Here is a 21,088-nt window from a genome sequence, read left to right as displayed (position 1 = left end):
AGGTCACAAACTCTACACCGGTTTGGGATTTAGGAGCGGTGCAGAAATATTTCCTGGTAATGATGTGTTGTGTTCAGACACGCGCAATTCCCAGGAAAATATCAGCGCCTCCTGATTATTTCCTGGAAATTGCGTTAGGTCGCTCCCTGGTACGTCACTGCATCATTATTCTCCGTTTCAGATTTTGCGTTCACATGAAGCTATCTCCCTGATTCATTTGTATTCCAGTCCAGTTTCCACGAAAAGGCTGGAGGGGCATGATTTCATTCTGTACTGTATGTCGATGCGTTTCCTTTCGAAACAGGAAGTCAGAGTGATGGGCCTGCTGATACGCTTGACTGATTTCGTAATAATAATAATAATAATAATAATAATAATAATAATAATAATAATAATGGAGACCAGCGGAAGGAGCTCTTTAGTGAGCGGTGGAGGATTTCTCAGGCCTGCCTTCATTCACGCCAAGTCGACGGCGTGTGTTTTTGGAGCTACGGCGTACGTTTTCGAGTCGAGGTCGAGCGTCAGAAGTCGAAGGAGAGCCGCAAGGTCGTCACGGGGAGACACCCGAACACTGCCGGAGAAGCTCTGACGGTGTATAAAGATATCAGCGCGTTCTCAGTCGGTCTGAATTCGCACCCTTGCTACACCGAACGAGTCGATAAAACACTCGACTCTCACGAGCTCCGCCCACTCGGGTTGTAACAGTGTGCGGACCAGACGCGTAGTGAGAAACACACCAACGGACCATGTTTACTGCTGAGAGCTGTCACTGTAGAGCAAGGCACACCCCCTGGGGGGCGGGGCATATACACTAGAGAGAGCCTTTAATTGGATAAACACAAGGCTAGTACAGGATGAGTCATCAAAAAAAAAAAAATTGCGACAAACTATTAAAATCACGACTAGAATATCTCCAAAACTAATTTTTTATTTTATTTTTTTTAAATATCAAGATATCTAAAGCTAAGGCACAGGGATAAACATAATGAGATTTAAATTAGCACTGAAAGCAGATCAAGCACACTTTGCGATTTTTTTTAAAAAGAGGAAACACTTATTTTTTTTTAAATCGCTTTCTCTCTCGTGCTCTCTCCCTCTCTCTCCTCACCTCTCTGGACATCTATCACCTATTTTTATTTCCGTTTAATTCTCGAGTGTGCCTCATTACGTGCACACATCCCAGTCCATGTCCCCGCTCTGCCCCTCGCTTTATTTCCCCTCCTCTCGCTCTCCTTCGTTTTCTCACCTCACATTGTGTACCAGGCCCCTTGTCTCCATGGGAACCCGCCTGGAACGGGTGGCGCTCTTATGATCCCGCCGGCTTTTCATGGAACTTTGTCATTTCTTTTTTTTTTTTTTTCTTCCTCCCCCCTCATTCATTTTCTCGACCAATTTATCTGTTTATCCCTCCGCGCCTCACGCTGAGTACAAGTGTCCGGCAGTCGGCGTATGGATTTTGTGGTTTAGTACGTGCCAGGCCGCATATGTTCCCGTGTTCCCTCCCTGCGGGCTGCCGTTGACTCTGTGAGGGAAGTGCAGCGCGGATCCGTTTGTGTTCGTTCGCCGCAAAGTCATCCTGATTTTTAGGGTGGGAACGGGGAGGCTGCAGCCTCGAAGCCACAGAAATGAGAAGGAACTGGAAAAACTGTCGAGGATCGTGGCTCTGGAAATCCTTAAAGAACGTTTCTCTTGGTGCATCGGGTTCAGGATCGTGCCGTGCCAAAGCGATATTTCACTCCCGCTGTAGGAGTTTGCAAGTTACATAACGTCTGAGACGCTTTATAATCGACTTGCTTCTCCTGTCTGTTACTCAAAAACATCCCAAATACGTTTCTGTCCTCCGTTTAAACATTACACACGTGTTAATATTCAGCTATTCACGTTAAAGCGTCCGCAAAACGCTGTATCTTCGAATGCATTCGTGTCGATTCCATTCTTATTTATGTCACATTAAACGCGTTTTTCAGGAGCGTCGCGTTCATTTTAAACGGTTAACCCACTTACTCAGGCCGTCGTGCTACAGCTTTATTCACTAACTACTATGAATAATTCACTAACTACAGCTCACATTGTTCCTGGGAGTTTCGATCATTTATGCGCATTAATTAATGTTTAATACGTTCCTAATGCCCAGTAAACTGCTAAATTGACCCGGGAACATCTCTACACCTTTACCCTTACGGAAAACGCCACAATGTATGAATATTCATGAATATGGGGATTTTAAAAAATCTCCTCATGTCCCCATCGTGCCGAGCCAAATGACTAGCGGGTTATTTAGCTAGCTTGTGTCACGGGTGAGATTTCCGTACCTGAGTCAAAACATAGCGTCGCCATAACGACAAACAACGTTACCCGTCGGTGATTGGTCTGAGCGTCTTGAGAGTATCTTGTCTGTGCTTTTCACATATGAAGCGTGTAGTTTGCTTGAACGGAGCCCTGGAGCGTTCTCCGCGTCGCTGCAGTCCTCCGGGCAGGTGAGAACACGCTCGGGTTCGAGGTCCTCTGAGTTTGCGAGCGAACTCTGACGACTCTGACTCGGATCTCCCGCAGGGAGTGACTCGAACGTGCCGTGTGTTTTGGGTGGCGGTATTTTGTTTTAGACGTGAGCTGCTGAACCGAGCCAAAGTACAGAGCTGTAGAACCTGTAGAACGGAAGGAGAAAATAAACGCTTGGTGCGACACATAAAATGTTTGAAACGAGTTATTTATACGAGTGGCCAACGGTTTATTTAGCGTTCTGGTTTTTTTTTTTTCTGTTTCGTTCATTTTTCTGCCCGACGAGAGAGAGAGAGAGAGAGCTTTCTGAGGACGTTTTCATCTCGACACACTCGGCAGCCAAGTCTTCGCTTTGTTCGTTTAATTACGAAGACAGATCGAACGGCACACAGACCAAAAATATCAATTCAGACTTGAGAAACTGACTGATATGTGTGAAGACGTCCTCTGACGTCACGCACATCTCCATAAATCTGTCCGTCGTTTAGTTAGCGTGTACTGAGAAATGCTCGATAGAGTGTACGTGAGCAAGAATAAACCGAGTGAAGCCAAAGAAAATGACATTATTTTTTGTTTTATTCAGTGGAACTGTAAATAAAGCACTGGTGCAGCTCAGCAGAAGACCCGTTTTGTACTGTTTCATAAAGAACCGTTTCCTCGGTCTGTAAACAAATGAAAACCCGTCCAGATTTGGTCTAGTAGAGTGCTGATGGGGTCCAAAACAAACACGTGCTCTGCTCTGTTCGTCTCGTCCCGAACAAATCGGACAATGTTTATTATTCCTCAGCTGGTCACGGTGGAGATCGTGTCGTAGTTTGGTGAACACGACTCGGGTGAACGTTCCCGCGTTCGGTGCTGATCAAAGGCTATCTTCGGTATGACATATGGATCAGTGGACACTAATGAGCGAGCCGTGGCCAGCTGAATCTCCACGGCAACAAAGAGCCTGGGACATCTGGAGAGAGGGAGAGACACACGCGCGCACACACACGCACAAGCGTACGCGCACACACTGAGACACACACACACACACACACACTCCTGGGAAGGTTTGGGGGATGAGGAGAGTGACAAGTGCGTCACTGTTTGTGTTTGTGTGTGTGTGTGTGTGTTTGTGGGTGCATCAGCAGGCATGGGAGGGTTGAAAATGTAAATGTTCTAATTATAACTCTTTTCCACTGGAGAGCGTGGTACAGTAACACTAACAAACAATTCATAACAAACCTTTTCGGTGTTATTTCAACGCCCACATGAGCCGTACCGTACCGTACCGTACCGTACCGTACCCGTGTACCCGTGCACCCGTGCACCCGTGTACCCGTGCACCCGTGGTGAATTTACTCCCTCTTCTTGCTTGACTTTAATCATCAGACGTAAATGTCACACAGTCATCCTTCCGTTGTTTCTTTCTCTTTTTAAATACCGGATGTCTGTCAGCTTCAGGAGGCAACATCACATGACTCATGCAGAATCCACTATTTACAAGCTATACACTAAATCCCAAAGAGCTTCCAATCACGCACTTACAGTGAGTCCACACCACGAATTCACACTATAACTTCCATAGTAAAACCATTATAGCGCTATGATTAAGTCGGTTATAAACATACGAGTGTTATGTAATAAATACTAAGACTATGATTATGTAATAAGAGTACAAAGAGTAAAAATAAACCTAAAAATTTGCTTTGTCATTATATACGTGATGAATGTCTTAACGTTGGGGTTAAAATACAAAATAAACCTATATGTAATAAGTGTATTATTATTATTATTATTATTATTATTATTATTATTATTATTATTATTATAGTGGATTACATATGTAATAAACCTACTAGTCTCGGGTTACGGATGTAATAAACGTATTATTACATATTAAGGTTAAATTATGTAATGTAATGGCATTAGTATCAGGGTTAAATAAGGGTAAAAATATATATATATATATACATATATATATATATATATATATATATATATATATATATATATATATATATATATCAGTGTCACGACTAAGTAATAAGTGAATTAATATCGTTAACATGGTTAAAGATTGCTTACTAGAATTATAGTTCAGTATGTAATAAACATAATATTACTGTGGTTAAATGAGTAATAAATGTATTAGTACCAGAATTAGATATATAACAACAAATATATTTGTGTTGGGGTTAGATGTGTAATAAATGTTTTATTATCAGGGTTAGATGTGTAGTAAATGTTTTATTATCAGGGTTAGATGTGTAGTAAATGTTTTATTATCAGGGTTAGATGTGTAGTAAATGTTTTATTATCAGGGTTAGATGTGTAATAAATGTTTTATTATCAGGGTTAGATGTGTAATAAATGTTTTATTATCAGGGTTAGATGTGTAATAAATGTTTTATTATCAGGGTTAGATGTGTAGTAAACATTAGTGTTGGGGTTAGATGTGTAATAAATGTTTTATTATCAGGGTTAGATGTGTAGTAAATGTTTTATTATCAGGGTTAGATGTGTAATAAACATTAGTGTTGGGTTAGATGTGTAATAAATGTTTTATTATCAGGGTTAGATGTGTAATAAACATTAGTGTTGGGGTTAGATGTGTAGTAAATGTTTTATTATCAGGGTTAGATGTGTAATAAATGTTTTATTATCAGGGTTAGATGTGTAGTAAATGTTTTATTATCAGGGTTAGATGTGTAATGTTTTATTATCAGGGTTAGATGTGTAATAAATGTTTTATTATCAGGGTTAGATGTGTAATAAACATTAGTGTTGGGGTTAGATGTGTAATAAATGTTTTATTATCAGGGTTAGATGTGTAATAAACATTAGTGTTGGGGTTAGATGTGTAATAAATGTTTTATTATCAGGGTTAGATGTGTAATAAACATTAGTGTTGGGGTTAGATGTGTAATAAATGTTTTATTATCAGGGTTAGATGTGTAATAAATGTTTTATTATCAGGGTTGGATGTGTAATAAATGTTTTATTATCAGGGTTAGATGTGTAATAAACATTAGTGTTGGGGTTAGATGTGTAGTAAATGTTTTATTATCAGGGTTAGATGTGTAATAAATGTTTTATTATCAGGGTTAGATGTGTAATAAATGTTTTATTATCAGGGTTAGATGTGTAGTAAATGTTTTATTATCAGGGTTAGATGTGTAATAAATGTTTTATTATCAGGGTTAGATGTGTAGTAAATGTTTTATTATCAGGGTTAGATGTGTAGTAAATGTTTTATTATCAGGGTTAGATGTGTAGTAAACATTAGTGTTGGGGTTAGATGTGTAATAAACAAAGTCGTCATGGTTCATAGTTTTTTTTTTTGTTTTTTTTTTTTTGTTTTTTTTTTAAACTATAGTTACTGTAGTGTAACCGTCTCACAAGAGTAAACTGAAATGAATGGGTTATATTGATAAGGACATGAACATATCAATAACTGACATAAGCTAAAAAGGACTCAAAAAATAAAGGTGCAAATGGAAAGAGGTGTGAGACACAGAGATAGAGCGAGAGAGCGAGAGAGAGAGAGAGCGAGAGAGAGAGAGAGAGAGGATGGAAAATCCACTGGGAGGGGTGCCTAATCAGCAGGAGGGGGTGTTTTTTCCACTGCCAGGGAAAGAACGGCTAAATCAAATTAATTAGCTTCTTCATCTGACGGCCTCGAATCAGGCGTGCTGTACCAGGCGTGCTGAGCGAGAGAGAGGACAGCTTGTTCGTGTGTGAGACTGGATTGGGGTGAGGCGTGAACGCCTTGTTTTCAGTGCAGACTGTTCAGACGAGTGAGTGAGTCACGACAAGCGGGAGGTGAACAGCAGATAAGACTGAAGGTTAGGAGGAAGATGAGAGGAAGAAGCGCTAACACGTACGAGGCCAGAACGACCCAAGTTTATTTTACAGCACTGCGTTCTACGCATATATTTGCTTCTGATCCGCTGCACAGTTTTCAGCGCATCATCAGCAGGCTTAGGCTTTCCTTCCTGTCATGCCTCTTTAAATAGATCCTTCTCCCAGAATCGGCGAGAGAAAAACAGCATGAACTGCCTTGCAGGGAGGGGAACGGGGAAGAGGGGGTGGGGGTGGAGGGGCTGAGAGAAAGAGAGAGAGAGAGACAGAGAGAGAGAGAGAGAGAGAGAGAGAGAGAGAGGAAATAAGGAGACAGCAAGAGAGACAGACAGAGAGACAGAGAGGAAGATAGAGAAAGAAGGAGGCAGATGGTCAGGGCCGTATGGCAACAAGCCAGCGAACAGCAATACCAACGGACAAGAGCAAAAGAACTGAGGGGGCAGTGGAAGGTGTGTGTGTGTGTGTGTGTGTGTGTGAGAGAGAGAGAGGGACAGAGATAGAGAGAGAGAGAGTGGGAGATCGTGAGAGAGACAGACAGAGACACACAGAGAGACAGAGAGAGACAGACAGACACAGAGAGGGAGAGGGAGAGAGAGGGAGAGACAGACAGAGACACAGAGAGAGAGAGAGAGAGAGAGAGAGAGACAGAGAGAGTGAGAGAGCGTGAGAGAGACAGACAGAGATACAGAAAGCGAGAGCGAGAGAGAGAGAGAGAGAGAGAGGGAGAGAGAGAGAGAGAGAGCGTGAGAGAGACAGACAGAGACAGAGAGAGGCGAGAGAGAGAGAGAGAGAGAGAGAGAGAGAGAGAGAGAGAGAGAGAGAGAGAGGGAGAGTGGGAGATCGTGAGAGAGACAGACAGAGACACACAGAGAGAGAGAGAGAGCGTGAGAGAGACAGACAGAGACACAGAGAGGCGAGAGAGAGAGAGAGAGAGAGAGAGAGAGAGAGTGGGAGATCGTGAGAGAGACAGACAGAGACACACAGAGAGAGAGACAGAGAGAGAGAGAGAGCGTGAGAGAGACAGAGGCACAGAGAGGCGAGAGAGAGAGAGAGAGAGAGAGAGAGAGAGAGAGAGAGTGGGAGATCGTGAGAGAGACAGACAGAGACACACAGAGAGAGAGACAGAGAGAGAGACAGAGAGAGACAGGCAGACACAGAGAGAGAGAGACAGAGAGAGAGAGAGAGAGAGAGAGAGAGAGAGAGAGACAGGCAGACACAGAGAGAGAGAGACAGAGAGAGAGAGAGAGAGAGAGAGAGACAGACAGAGACAGAGAGAGACAGGCAGACACAGAGAGAGAGAGACAGAGAGAGAGAGAGAGAGAGAGAGAGAGACAGACAGAGACAGGCAGACACACACAGAGAGAGAGAGAGAGAGAGAGAGAGAGAGTGAGAGAGACAGACAGAGACACAGAGAGCGAGAGAGAGCGAGAGAGAGAGAGACAGACACGCTGCATTTTCAGGGTGGGGGCGTGATGACAGACAGAGATGCCAGGATGGACGACACCGTCTGGAACAGCATGAAAACTTTTCATAGATGAAACTATACTCAGTGCATTTAGTGTCAATCAAACATAATGAGGAATTTCACAACCGTATACATACTACAAAATATATTCTGTTTACTGGATTTCTTTAAAGTATAAAACATCATTTTTAATTTTACTGTGCATGTGTGTTGGGTCGCACTACTGACTACTGACACCTGTTGATGCGCAGGCCTCCAGATTCTTATATATATATATATATATATATATAACAAGAAGAAGAAGAACAACAACAACAGTGATGTATAATTTCAGCTCTTCCCCAAAACCGTGATGGCATTTTGAGTCCTGAGGCACATAAACAGAACACCAAATTTTCACCAAATTAGTCAATTCTGCTTGTTCATGCTGCTGTTTGAGGAATATTTTCTTCTCGGTAACATGACGAGAAAGAAAAGAGTGAGCAAATGAGAACAGGAACGCACTTGTTTCATGGATGTTCCATAACATTAAATGTAACCATCCATCCATCCATCCATCCATCCATCTTCTATACCGCTTACTCCTTTTCAGGGTCACGGGGAAACCTGGAGCCTATCCCAGGGAGCATCGGGCACGAGGCGGGGTACACCCTGGACAGGGCGCCAATCCATCGCAGGGCTAAATGTAACTATCAACGGATAAAGAGTGCAATGTGTCGATCTTTAATAAATCACAAAAATGTCATTGTTGGAAAATTGCTGTGGTATAAGAGGAATGAAGCACTTCAGGATGTACGGCTGTAGAAGAATAATCCTCGGCGTGTTATCAGACGCATTACATCTACCCGTCACTGATTCCTTCAACGGTACATTTACATTCACATTTACATCCGCATTCACATTTACATTCACATTTACATTTATTCATTTAGCAGACACTTTCATCCAAAGCGACTCACCGATGAGGAAATACAAGCAAATGTGGTAGACGTTGTAAATGTCATACAAGCAAATTGTGAAGTTATAATACTCCTTATTTATTTCATGTCTATTCACAGCACCATCCAGTGACATGGATAACTGCTCAAATGCACAATAAAAAAAAAAAAAAACCCAAAACAAACGCGTACTAATCTATAAATACGTTGATAAAATGCTCAAAATCAGCCGCGACGTGCGTCGGAGAAAGAAGCGGGTTGTGGCTGTTATCGGTTTTTCGTCCATGTTGTGCAGAACTACAGGGTGTGCGTAAAGTCAGGAAGCAATGGGACGACGTCGAGCAAACACCTCGATCCAAACGTGTTGATCAAAATCTGCAACAACAGGATAAAGCGGCTGAGAAGGCGTGTAGAGTGTACGGGTGAACGTGTAGAGAATACGTTGAAGTACGTGTCATTTTACTCTCATTGCTTCCGGACACCCTGTGTATGCAGGCGGTACGATACGAATGGATGGAATTCTGCACAAACACACAGCACGATGCTGACCGATCTAATCTAATTCATTCTCGTCGCTCACTATCCCACAATCCCCTGCGCATTATCTGCACTAATCCCTGTTGGAAATGAATAGGTATGAAGTTTATAAAGCCTTACCATTTAAACCAGTTAAAAGTGTTATCGAAGTAGCTGATGGCCGTTCTGAGATGTATTAAAGCGCACCTATTATGCTTGTTCCAAATATTATTTCATGCAGCGTGTTATAGAGCTGTTTGTGAATGTAAAAAGTCTACAAAGTTTCAAAAATCAAAGCGCACGACAAACGGCGTAATCGACTCCCGAAAGAAGGAACCGATTCTGAACGGCTGAATCGACTCGTTAGTGATTCCAGATTTCACTTCCTGTACTGACCTGCGTAGGTTTGTAACACAAAGCCCCGCCTCTGCTCTTCATCGGCTGCTCGCTGACAGCGGTAGACCGATCACAACAGGCTGGGACGTCTGACCGATCAGAGCAGAGCGTTCTCTCTGAAAGGAGGAGTTTCGGATGAATCGTTTAGAACGGATCATTTAACGAGTCGTTTGTGACACTGGAGGGAAAACGGTAACGCTGTTTAAATTACGAGCACGTTAAAGTGTTTTTTTGACCTCGGATGCACGTAAATCTATCGTATGCGACCTTTAAAACAAAATTAGGCCCGTTTCAAATCCATAATAGGTGCGCTTTAAATCTCATTCTTCAGTGGATTGAAATGAAATGCAGAAAATGCAGTTCAAAAACAAACAGAGACTCACAGAACTGGACGCCTCATTCGAACAAATGACGATCGACAGTGCCGAGAAGAGATGGAACAAACAGAACAATGCATTTTGTAGTGTGTGTTTATTTATTTGCTTATTTATTTATTTATTTATTTATTTATACAGTACGGTGCAAAACTCTTAGCCACTTTTTCTACAATAAAAAACAAAACTACTATAAAGAGCAACAGTAATAAACTAAACAAAGCCAGGATCTGGTGTGAAAACCTTTTGTCTCAGGGTCTCAGGTGCATTTCAGTTGGCAGGTAATTGTTTCTAAGCATCCTGGAGAACCTGCTTCAGGTCTTCTGGAGACTTTGACGGTCACACCTGGAATCCCTGACAGCACGCATGAGGTTTTTGGTCTGAAATGAGGTCTGTTATGTAATATGTCACTTCCCATACTGATAAATAAACCTTTTATTTGACATTTTTTGGTTGTTTGTCAATCTAAAAAATGGCTTTCTTTCCTTCTTTCAGCTAAGATGTTGATTACAGCGCAGTACTTGATTACAATATTTAAAAATGTATAATTTAATATAAATAAGACAACGGTTAATAAATGATCGCTCCCAGCCTTCCACTTCGACATGAAAACCTGCTGTATAATTCTGCCACGTGTATTTTATGTCTCGGAGAGATGAATGAGTTATACTGTAGCTGGAGAAAAGAACGGCTTTTTCCTTGACTAATCAAATACATTTTCATGAAAGCCGTAGTTATGAAAGAACGTTTTGGGCGTGCTCAGGATCACACGAACACCAAACGATCAGCAACAAACATGATGAAAAGTCAGCGACGAAGATTAAGCTCGCAGGTTAAACCACACGCTTCTCTTCCCCCCTAGTGGCCATGTTCCTGTTCTGGGTTTGCATGCACACACACACACACACACACACACACAAACACACTCATATACACACACCATGCTGCTAGTGACATCACTAGGGGACATGTAGTTCCTGCAATAAGAGCTTGTGCTTTTTTTGTAACTGCACAGCACAGGCCTGTTCTCAGAAACCCACCGAGACAATCCAGGGCATATACTTCACACATGTATATATATATATATATATATATATATATATATATATATATATATATATATATATATATGTAATTGTTGGGATCTGTACCACAATACGTAGAAAATAACCGAGGCTTAAAATGCAAAGCCACTGACTTCTTCTTCTGCTTTCAGTATAGACTTGAATACGGCGTGTTGTGAATATAACTAGTGCAGTAGTTTGATTACACAGACCCCCTCAACTGATTCATTTAATCAATTATTCAAATATATATTACATTATAGAAATGTGGAGAATAATATTTTGGCCAGTTATAGTCGGCGAGTCACTAAGCTGAACGTTTTTACTCACAAGACATTCGTTCATCGTTAGCTTATTTGTTGACGTTGTATATCTGTGACTTGTTCTTGAGTTACTGAGGTGTGTATGAAGCCCATTCACTTCAAGTGAGTGAAGAACTCAATAGTCAGTATAATAAATAACTTTATATTTGTGAGCGTCACACCTCTAGGGTCGGGGGTCGATTCGCACCGTTGTCCTGTGTGTGTGGAGTTTGCGTGTTCTCCCCGTGCTGCGGGGGTTTCCTCCGGGTACTCCGGTTTCCTCCCCCAGTCCAAAGACATGCATGGTAGGCTGACTGGCGTGTCTAAAGTGTCCGTAGTGTATGAACGGGTGTATGAGTGTGTGTGTGATTGTGCCCTGCGATGGACTGGCACCCTGTCCAGGGTGTACCCGATACTCCCTGGGATAGATGGATAGATGGATGGATTTGTGAGCAGGTCAGTAGGGATTTGAGCTGCTTATAATATTTAGACTTTATGTTAAACAGGTGTTTTAATGGAAAAAGCCATTAAATGCCTTTACAGAACTTCATATGAATAATTATGCATAATAAACGTATTGAATATTTTTTTTTACAAATTCTTTCGTGATTCATTTTTCATGTTTTTTTACACGATATATTTATTTTCGTATTTGTTTTTCACGTGATTTACATGATTTATTTTCATATCATTCATTTATTTTTATCCGGATTCATTATCATTCTTTCATGTGATTTATTTATTATCACGATTCATTTTTCGTGATTCTTTCACATGATTCATTTATTTCCATATGATTCATTATTTTCCCATCTGATTCCTTCACATGATTCATTATTTTCTCAAGTGATTCTTTCCCATGATTCATCTATTTTCACGTGTGATTCTTTCATACGATTCGCTATTCACATGATATTCTTTCACTCGATTTATTTACTTTCGTTTGTGATTCTTGTGGTAACTCAGTGTTTAAGACTTTGGACACCTGTTTGGAAGGGTATTATTTTCACATATTTTCACGTGATTCTTTCATACCATTAATTTGTCAAATGATTCTTTCACATGATTCTTTTTTGTATGTGACTCATATACACTGATTCATTTCTTTTCGTGTGTGATTCTTTCAGGGGATGAGTTTACTACTAAGATGTGATTCTTCCACAGTGGATTTCTTTTAACATGTGATTCATTCACATGATTCCTTTTTTCCATATGTGATTCATATACACTGATTTATCTCTTTAATGTGATTTTTTTCACAGGATTCATTCATTCATTATAACAATGTGATTCCTTCACAGGATTCATATATCTTTATAAGTGATTCTTTACATCATCAATTCATTTTCACTTGATTATTTAACATGATTTGTTCATTTTTACGTGTGATTCTTTCACATGATTCATTATTTTCGCAAGCTACTGTTTCTCACACAATTAATTTACTTTCACAAGTGATTCTTTCCCATTATTCCTCCATTATCAGATGTGATTCTTTTATCAGATTCATTTACTTTCATACCTGGTTCTTTCACACAATTTATTTGCTTTCACTTGTGATTCTTGTGGTAGCTCATTGTTTAAGACTTTGGACTCCTGCTTGGAAGGGTATGAGTTCAAATCCCACCCCTGCTGAGTTATATAATGTATGACATATTCCCACGTTCCCCTGGATAAGTGTGTCTACCTCATGCTGTAAATGCACACTGATTCATTTATTTTCACGTGATACTTTCATACAATTCATTTTTTCATATGTGATTCAAATATTCTGATTCATTTCTTTCCATTTGTGATTCTTTCACACGATTCCTTTTTGATGTGATTCACCTACAGATTCATTTCTTTCCACGTGTATTTCTTCCATACGATTCACTTCTTATTAAGATGTGACTCTGTCAAACGATTCACTTCTTTACACATGATTCTCATATGTGATTCTGGTCAGATGGATTTCTTTTTAACCTGATTACTTCCCAGGATTCATTCTTCATACATGATTCTATACTCTGTTTTCTTCTCACGTTATTCTTTCATATGATTCATATCCCTTCCCAAATGATTCCTTACGTGATTCATTCATTTTCACTTGGTATTATGTAACATGATTCGTTTTTCCCCATGTGACTCTTCAAAACAAATTTCTTTCTTTTCAGACATGATTCTTTAACATGTTACTAACAAACCTTCACGAGTCATTTCACATTACAATAATTAGGAACTGATCACTGGGTAAATGTGAAAGTACGACAGAGTAAACATCCTTTTCCTGTGCAAGAGGCGTGTGTTTACACCACCAGTGTCTAATACCACTGAGAAACGTTCGCTTCATTTGCAGATTGGGTGAAAGATATTGAGAAAGTGTTTGCGTGCACACATTTTAATCTTCCCTCAATAACATACTTTAACCAGCACACAATAAACAAATAATTATTGATGAAACGAATGAATAAATTCTTCAAGTATGAGTTCTCCAGATCATATTTTTGTCTTTAAATACCCGATTGAAAAGAATATCAGGAGACAAATTTCTTCTAAACTCTAAATGCACTGCTTTCATCATTTTATTTCGTTTTCATTTATAAATCAATCGTTTACACATTGCACGCACTTACGCTTTAAGCTTATAATGCGTTCCAGGCAAGACTTAGTCTCATTAATTCATTCAGCGACTTGCATCCGAGACCGGATACTACACGTAAATAAGTAAACTACCCTGTAGTAAATAGTTTATAGTGATTATTATTTCCGAGAACCGCACGAGTCGCTGAACGAGCGGCCTTAATGGTCCAGAGTTAAAATCATCTGCAACGTGAAACCGGTTTTAGTATAATCCACTGTTTATTTTGTATTATATTTATACATTTACTACATTCTCAAGGCAGCCGAGATCACTGAATTGTCACGTTTTGTAACCTCTACTTAATATAGAAGTTAATCAGTCCGTACAGGATTTCGCCGAGTTTTATTTCGATTGTTGCGGCCACAAGTGCGATTTTGCTTCGGCTTTTAAAAAAAAATTCCGATGCAATTTGTGGAGACTGTGCTTTTTTTGTGTGGAAAACTACTCGAATTGGCGAAATCGCAGTCGCACTAAATAGTTCTGCATGCAGTGATGTTCGTTGGTAAACGAGACGTTTTAGCTGTACTCGGGTTCGACGCACGTGTATCGACGAGTGCTTCGGGTGAACGCGCGTCGTGATGACGTCACGTGACGCGTCTCGGCCCGAACCTGCGGAAAATCTGCAGTAATTTTGAAAAAGCTCCTCCGAATATCACGGTGTTTGCTTGATTTGGCGTTCATTTCTGCAACAGAGTTCAAGAGTATAAAAAAAAAAACAACACACTTCATACTCACTCATACCTTTCCAAATGTACAAGTTAAAATTAAGCACCTAAAAACAAACAAAACATTTTTAAAAATCTTTTTGCTTCATAATTTTAATTCCATACAAACACAATAAGACTGGTGGCACAACTCTACAGAACCTCCTGATCTCCTAAACCCCCGTCTAGTTTAATCTTGTACAATATATATATATATTTTTTTAAAGTTTAAGATTAGCTCTAAACCGTATTAAAAGTTGTGCCATGACCAGTCTGGACTAGTGGCTGTGCTCCAGCAGAAAAGACTCTAGAGTTCTGGTGTCTGCCACATGGTGGCGCTCTTACTCCTAAATCTAACAGGATCAGGGTCCATCTGAGAGGATCAACATCATGTAGGAGAAAAGAGCACAGAGAAGACAGAGGTGTGGTGTAAAAATCAGGTTTTATTCTGAACAGGGTTTGAAAATGCATACACACATTTAAGAATAACAAAATCAGCACTGCAAAGTAGTCGAGCTCTCGGATTGTAAATAAAACGCCGTACACGCGATTTCACACGCCGATTCGGGATCCGGTAAATAACGAATCGAACGCTAACCGAGTTCTTTCCAGCAGGCTGTTACATTTTCAACACTTCTAAGCATTCAATTTAGATCGAGTAACACTATACTGACCGAATTAATCTGAGACGAGTAAACGAGTCAGACAAGTCATTACACGCCCATGTAAAGCACCTAAACTCCTCCAACAAAACAGGATCAGGAACCTTTTTTTTAATGTTTTTTTTTTTAAGCTTACTTTACATGAACTTTTATGTAAATGTGGTGTTAAAGATCTAAAACAGACAGGTGAAGTGTTTTACTAACATTTGAGCTTAAGATCACATTGGATCAAGAATCAACATTTACCATACAAAAAAAAAAAAAAAAGGTTTATATTTGTGATGATTATGATTTTGGGATTGAGGTGTGGTGTCTGTCGAAGTTTTTTTTTTTTTTTTTAAAGCAGGGTATAATACAAACCGGACCATTACAGTATCGTCACTGCTGGCATTTTCACAAACGCCGATTTCTTTCTATCCACTACCGTCCACCAATTCTTTTTTTTTTATACCGCCAAACCAGTTTTAAGGACTTTTTTTTAATATCGCGTAGATTTCCTTGATTTCGCGTTCATTTCTCCGATATAAATTCCGCCATAAAATCTCTTACGTGGTCAGTATAAGTCGCGTCGTCGTTATATATTCAGCCCAACCAGAATTTCGCAATTGCAGAAGGCAAAACCAAGCAAACGGCGCGATAGTTTGCCGCAGATTTGGCCCGAGACACATCGTGTGACGTCATCACGACATGCGTTCTGCAGAAGCCCTCATCGAACAGGAGTACAGCTGAAAGGTCTTATTTACCAACAAAACATCACTGCAAAAGTCCATATAGATTTAGACTTAATTATCACGGTCAAAATTGCAAACCATAACGCCTCTAAATGTACCACACACACACACACTTTACACTCAAGAAACATCAGCACTGCATACTGGCCTTCTACAAAACGATAAAGCACTCGTTCCCACCCTTAATCATGGAGAATCGTCGTGTTTTTCCTGCACTACACACCTCATTCAACCGAGAAACGGCTGTTAATTAGGCAATTATCTGGTTCAGGTGTGTTAGAGTAGAGAAATCACTGAAACTTGCCGTTCACTGGGTTCTCCAGACAACACGGGCCGCTGATGCACATCTCTATAACCATTTGAAGTGTCCTGTATTTCAAAACGAGGAGAACTCACCTGTCTGGAAACCAGAAAAGAAATAGAAGAGGAAAGAAGAAGCATAACTGTGGCGCATGCTGGGGAGAATCTAATAATAAACGTGTTCCGCTGTAGGTTGTGTCATGTGACGATGGTTTATCTAATTGGGAGGCTTGATCCAGCGCTACATTTAGCGTCTATAAATGCTGGCACTTCACACAGTTATCTTATAGTTTCATAATACGAGGCATAACATAAACCATGGGCACCCCTCAAATGTTCCTGCCTGGGGTCCTCACAGTCACAAGACTCTCCTCCGTCAAGGTCCAGGGTGACGATCTTGGTCATGGAGAACCCGCTGTCTTGCACATTTTAGAGTTTTCCCCTCCTCCCATCACACCTGACTCAACTAATCATCTAATGAACATCCATTCCTAAGCTGAATCCGGTGTGTTGGGAGCAGAACATCATGTGCAGGACAGGGGGTTTTCTAGGGCCAGGGTCAGGAACATGTGCTGTAGATCACCGATATTCAGAGTCCTGACGTTTCTTGAATATAAAATTGTGTCCAATCACTGACCATCATTGTTCTCATTTACATTTATTTATTTAGCAGACGCTTTTATCCAAAGCGACTTACAAATTAGGAAATAAATGCAAAGCGGGATTGTTCCCAACATCTAATCACCCAATCTCCACTGTTTCCAACATCCAATCTCCACTGTTCCCAACAGGCCAATCACCCGATCTCCACTGTTCCCAACAGGCCAGGCACTGATCTCCACTGTTCCCAACAGGCCAATCACCCGATCTCCACTGTTCCCAACAGGCCAGGCACTGATCTCCACTGTTCCCAACAGGCCAGGCACTGATCTCCACTGTTCCCAACAGGCCAATCACCCGATCTCCACTGTTCCCAACAGGCCAGGCACTGATCTCCACTGTTCCCAACAGGCCAGGCACTGATCTCCACTGTTCCCAACAGGCCAATCACCCGATCTCCACTGTTCCCAACAGGCCAGGCACTGATCTCCACTGTTCCCAACAGGCCAGGCACTGATCTCCACTGTTCCCAACAGGCCAGGCACTGATCTCCACTGTTCCCAACAGGCCAATCACCCGATCTCCACTGTTCCCAACAGGCCAATCACCCGATCTCCACTGTTCCCAACAGGCCAGGCACTGATCTCCACTGTTCCCAATGGCCAATCACTTATCTCCATTGTTCCCAATGACCAATCACTGATCTCCACTGTTCCCAACAGGACAGGCACCGATCTCCACTGTTCCCAACAGGCCAATCACTGATCTCCATTGTTCCCAACAAGCCAATCACTGATCTCCATTGTTCCCAACAAGCCAATCACTGATCTCCATTGTTCCCAACAAGCCAATCACTGATCTCCATTGTTCCCAACAAGCCAATCACTGATCTCCATTGTTCCCAACAGCCAATCACTGATCACCACTCTTCAATAACCAATCCCAATCACTGTTGTTCCCAGCCGATCAATCACTGATCACCATTGTTTGCCTCACCCTTGCACTTATAAGCGCTCTTCTTGGAGACGCGAGTAAACATTTCCATCAGGACTACTTCATTGTGTCCACATTCTTGACACAAAGTACAATAAACACGTAAAAGTTTAGCTTGTGCATGGCGCCATGACCAAACATGACTTCTTTCGATAAGACATCAATTATACTTAGGAGAAACTAACTCCCAATCTATTATTTTATATTCTAGTAAAACTCCATTCTATCCCGAAAAACCTTCCTTCCTTCCTGTACCCGCATCGGGAACTCCACACACCAATGATCAGGATTTAATAAAAGTAATATGCAAATTAACGTCTCCATGACGTCACCCAGCGACTTCTAGCCACTTTCTGAGCAAGCTTTAGATTCTTTCCCCTGAAAAGAGTGTTGGCAACAGAGAGAAGTCCTCTCTAACCTGACTTACTGGTGAAGCAGATAATGTGATCCTGCCGCCGTGGCACGACAGCGATTCCCTCGATTTGTTTTTTCAGCCTAGTCAATCTGGATCATTTAATCAGTGGCCTGAAATGACTTCTTAGACGCTGAAAAATATATAATAAGGAAGGAGACACGTTTAGCTGGGGCAAATGATTCAGCCTGACTTCTCTCTCTGTCTCGTCCTTACAAAACAACAACCCTGAACAGAACAGACTCCATTTTTATTACACAGACGCCTCCGCCATACTGAAACACCAATAACACCCCCGACGACAGATTAGAGCCGTTTTTATAATCATTATTATTTTAAATAATATAGCTAAGAACATGCTCTTTAACCAAATACACATGTACGTGTATATAGATTAAAAAAAAACCTCAGCGACGCTGAAAACACACCCAAGTTACATATAACAAAGCTTTTACTGTTAGCTGGCTAAGAAAACTAGCTGGCTAGCTAACTAACCTGCTGCCTAATGTTCGATAATTAGCTAGTACTTAAAAACAAACCGACATACTAGCTCATAATCGTTTCAACATCGAACAAATTGTCGTTTTAATGTCCGACCGAAGACAATTGCTAGACCAACATTATGCTAGCTAGCTAGCTTACTTAGCATTGCGCGCGTGCAAGAGCAAGTTACCGACACCCCCCCCCCCCCCCCCGTACTTGAAAAATAAATAAATATATAACTAATAAGCTATATTACACACCCTTTTCTACAGTAATAACATAACATTAACGTGTATTTCAGTGCTACTTTATCAAAAACAATCACCATGGCAACTAATCTCACCTAGATACACAAAGTACTTGGAAACTTAGCCAGCATTTGTTATTATTTTCTTTGTTTTCTTAAATACTTCAGTTTCGACAATAAGAGTTACCTCGACTGGCTAATCTAGCGGAATATTAATATTATTTTAAGGACGAAAAAAAAAACAAGACTAAAATTCCACCTGACGACCTAAAAGGTGACTTACAAAATCGTCTATTCTAGGTTTAGGAAATCAAATTAAATGTATAAACGATGTGGGTCTTTAAAACATTATTTATCGTCGATATGAAGACTCGGGAATTAATTTGTATTATCCCCTCACTTCACTGTTGTTGTGGAGGAGAGAGAACTATGCTAAGCTAAGAAGCTAAAACCACGGCCGCCATGTTGTGCTTTAACGTCCTCCTTCGAAAGACGGCGAGTTGTAGCACGAGAAAAAAAATTCTCTATTTTTATTTATTTATTTATTTTTAAAAAAGCGCTAAATCAAGGTGGTGATCAAAGTCAACGACGTGTAACGAATATAGTGTAGAATATAAAATAGAATATAGTGTAGAATATAGAATAGAATATAGTGTAGAATATAGAATATAGTATAGTGTAACGAATACTACAGTATATCAGTGACGTAGTGTAATTTAAATAACACGGAGATAAATGCTAACCTTCATACTATATTATAACGTTAGTATTACACCCAGTGTTACCTAACGCACTTTTTTGTTTCAGACGACAAAATACTAATAATAGTAATAATAACAACAACAAACACAAGACGTCTACATTAAAGTAAAATTCGCTATTGTCTTAACATATCATCGGAATCATTTCTCAAATAGTGTTTTTTTTTAAGCTCGTCTTTCTGTTTCTATAGATTAGTGTTCTCTAACGTTATCCGCTGGAGCCTTACGACGGCCTACAACGTAAAATCTCAAAAAAAATATGGATCAAAACTTAAAATACGTACCACCCTTTTAAGCAATCGTCTCACAAACACTAAACGATACCTTCTGATATTTTGTATATAAAAATGATTAAAAGATGTAGTTGGTACAAAGCTCCAGGCTTTCCGGGGGCTTTCCAACTCCGCATACCGAAATTCAGTGTCAGTTGTCCGGCCATTGCTTTAACTCGACTCCGAGGCTTCTTGCAATTTCCCATAAAACAGTAGCAAATGTTAAGAAATGCTACCAAGAATAGCGGTCATACTTAAAATCATGCTAAAGAATATTGTCAAAACGACTTTGAGCCGTTTATCATTAAAACTAAAGAAAATGTATATGTTTGGATCTTCAATGGTTGAGGTAGGCCTTTCGCGCGAGCTTCGTTTCCAACACTCGTAGCTGGTCCAGGGCGAGACGGACGGAACAGTAGCGTTTTTTTACTTTTGCTCAGACGGGGAAAACAGCCTTCGGCAAACATCGGCAATGTTCGTAAAAGAGGCGGGACGATACGAACATCGCTATAGCTCACTTCGATTGGTCAGTTCTTACTTGGTCGTACATATTCATACTCATGCCCACAAATCACCTTTCGCGTTGTTGAATATTTACATTTAATTACACCCGTACCTCTTGTAGTTACGCCTTTTCTAAAGATAGACCAATAGGAAGACGTGTTTTATGACTTCCCGCCTTACTCCGATTTTGATTCGTTGGGGAGAAAAACGTGCATTCGGATTGGCTGAGCGTCGTCCGTTATGAATTATTCATAACCACCGTTCGCGTAGCCAATGAAAGCTCAGGAGTGTAGACGCACTACCCGCCTTCGGAGTCGTTTGCCCCTGTGAAAGAGAGTGGGTTAACCCGTAGCTATACTTCAGTCTATATAAAGACGTGTGCGAGCTGCTTTCTTTCAG

At 40.6% G+C, this 21,088-nt stretch overlaps 1 long non-coding RNA gene across 1 annotated transcript; it reads right to left on the bottom strand.

Moving 5' to 3' along the window:
• Positions 1–15,147: 15,147 nt before the first annotated feature.
• Positions 15,148–21,022, bottom strand: LOC128634438 (uncharacterized). Its single transcript, XR_008397634.1, has 2 exons — positions 17,594–21,022; positions 15,148–17,561 (listed from the first exon to the last, which is right to left on the bottom strand). It is a non-coding gene; the product is annotated as an uncharacterized LOC128634438 (long non-coding RNA).
• Between the last annotated feature and the right edge of the window lie 66 nt (positions 21,023–21,088).

This window comes from Ictalurus punctatus, chromosome 13 (genome assembly GCF_001660625.3).
Source record: "Ictalurus punctatus breed USDA103 chromosome 13, Coco_2.0, whole genome shotgun sequence".
NCBI lineage: Eukaryota > Metazoa > Chordata > Actinopteri > Siluriformes > Ictaluridae > Ictalurus > Ictalurus punctatus.
Note: the sequence above shows the minus strand (reverse complement) of the source record. Positions and strands in the feature narration are given on the sequence as shown.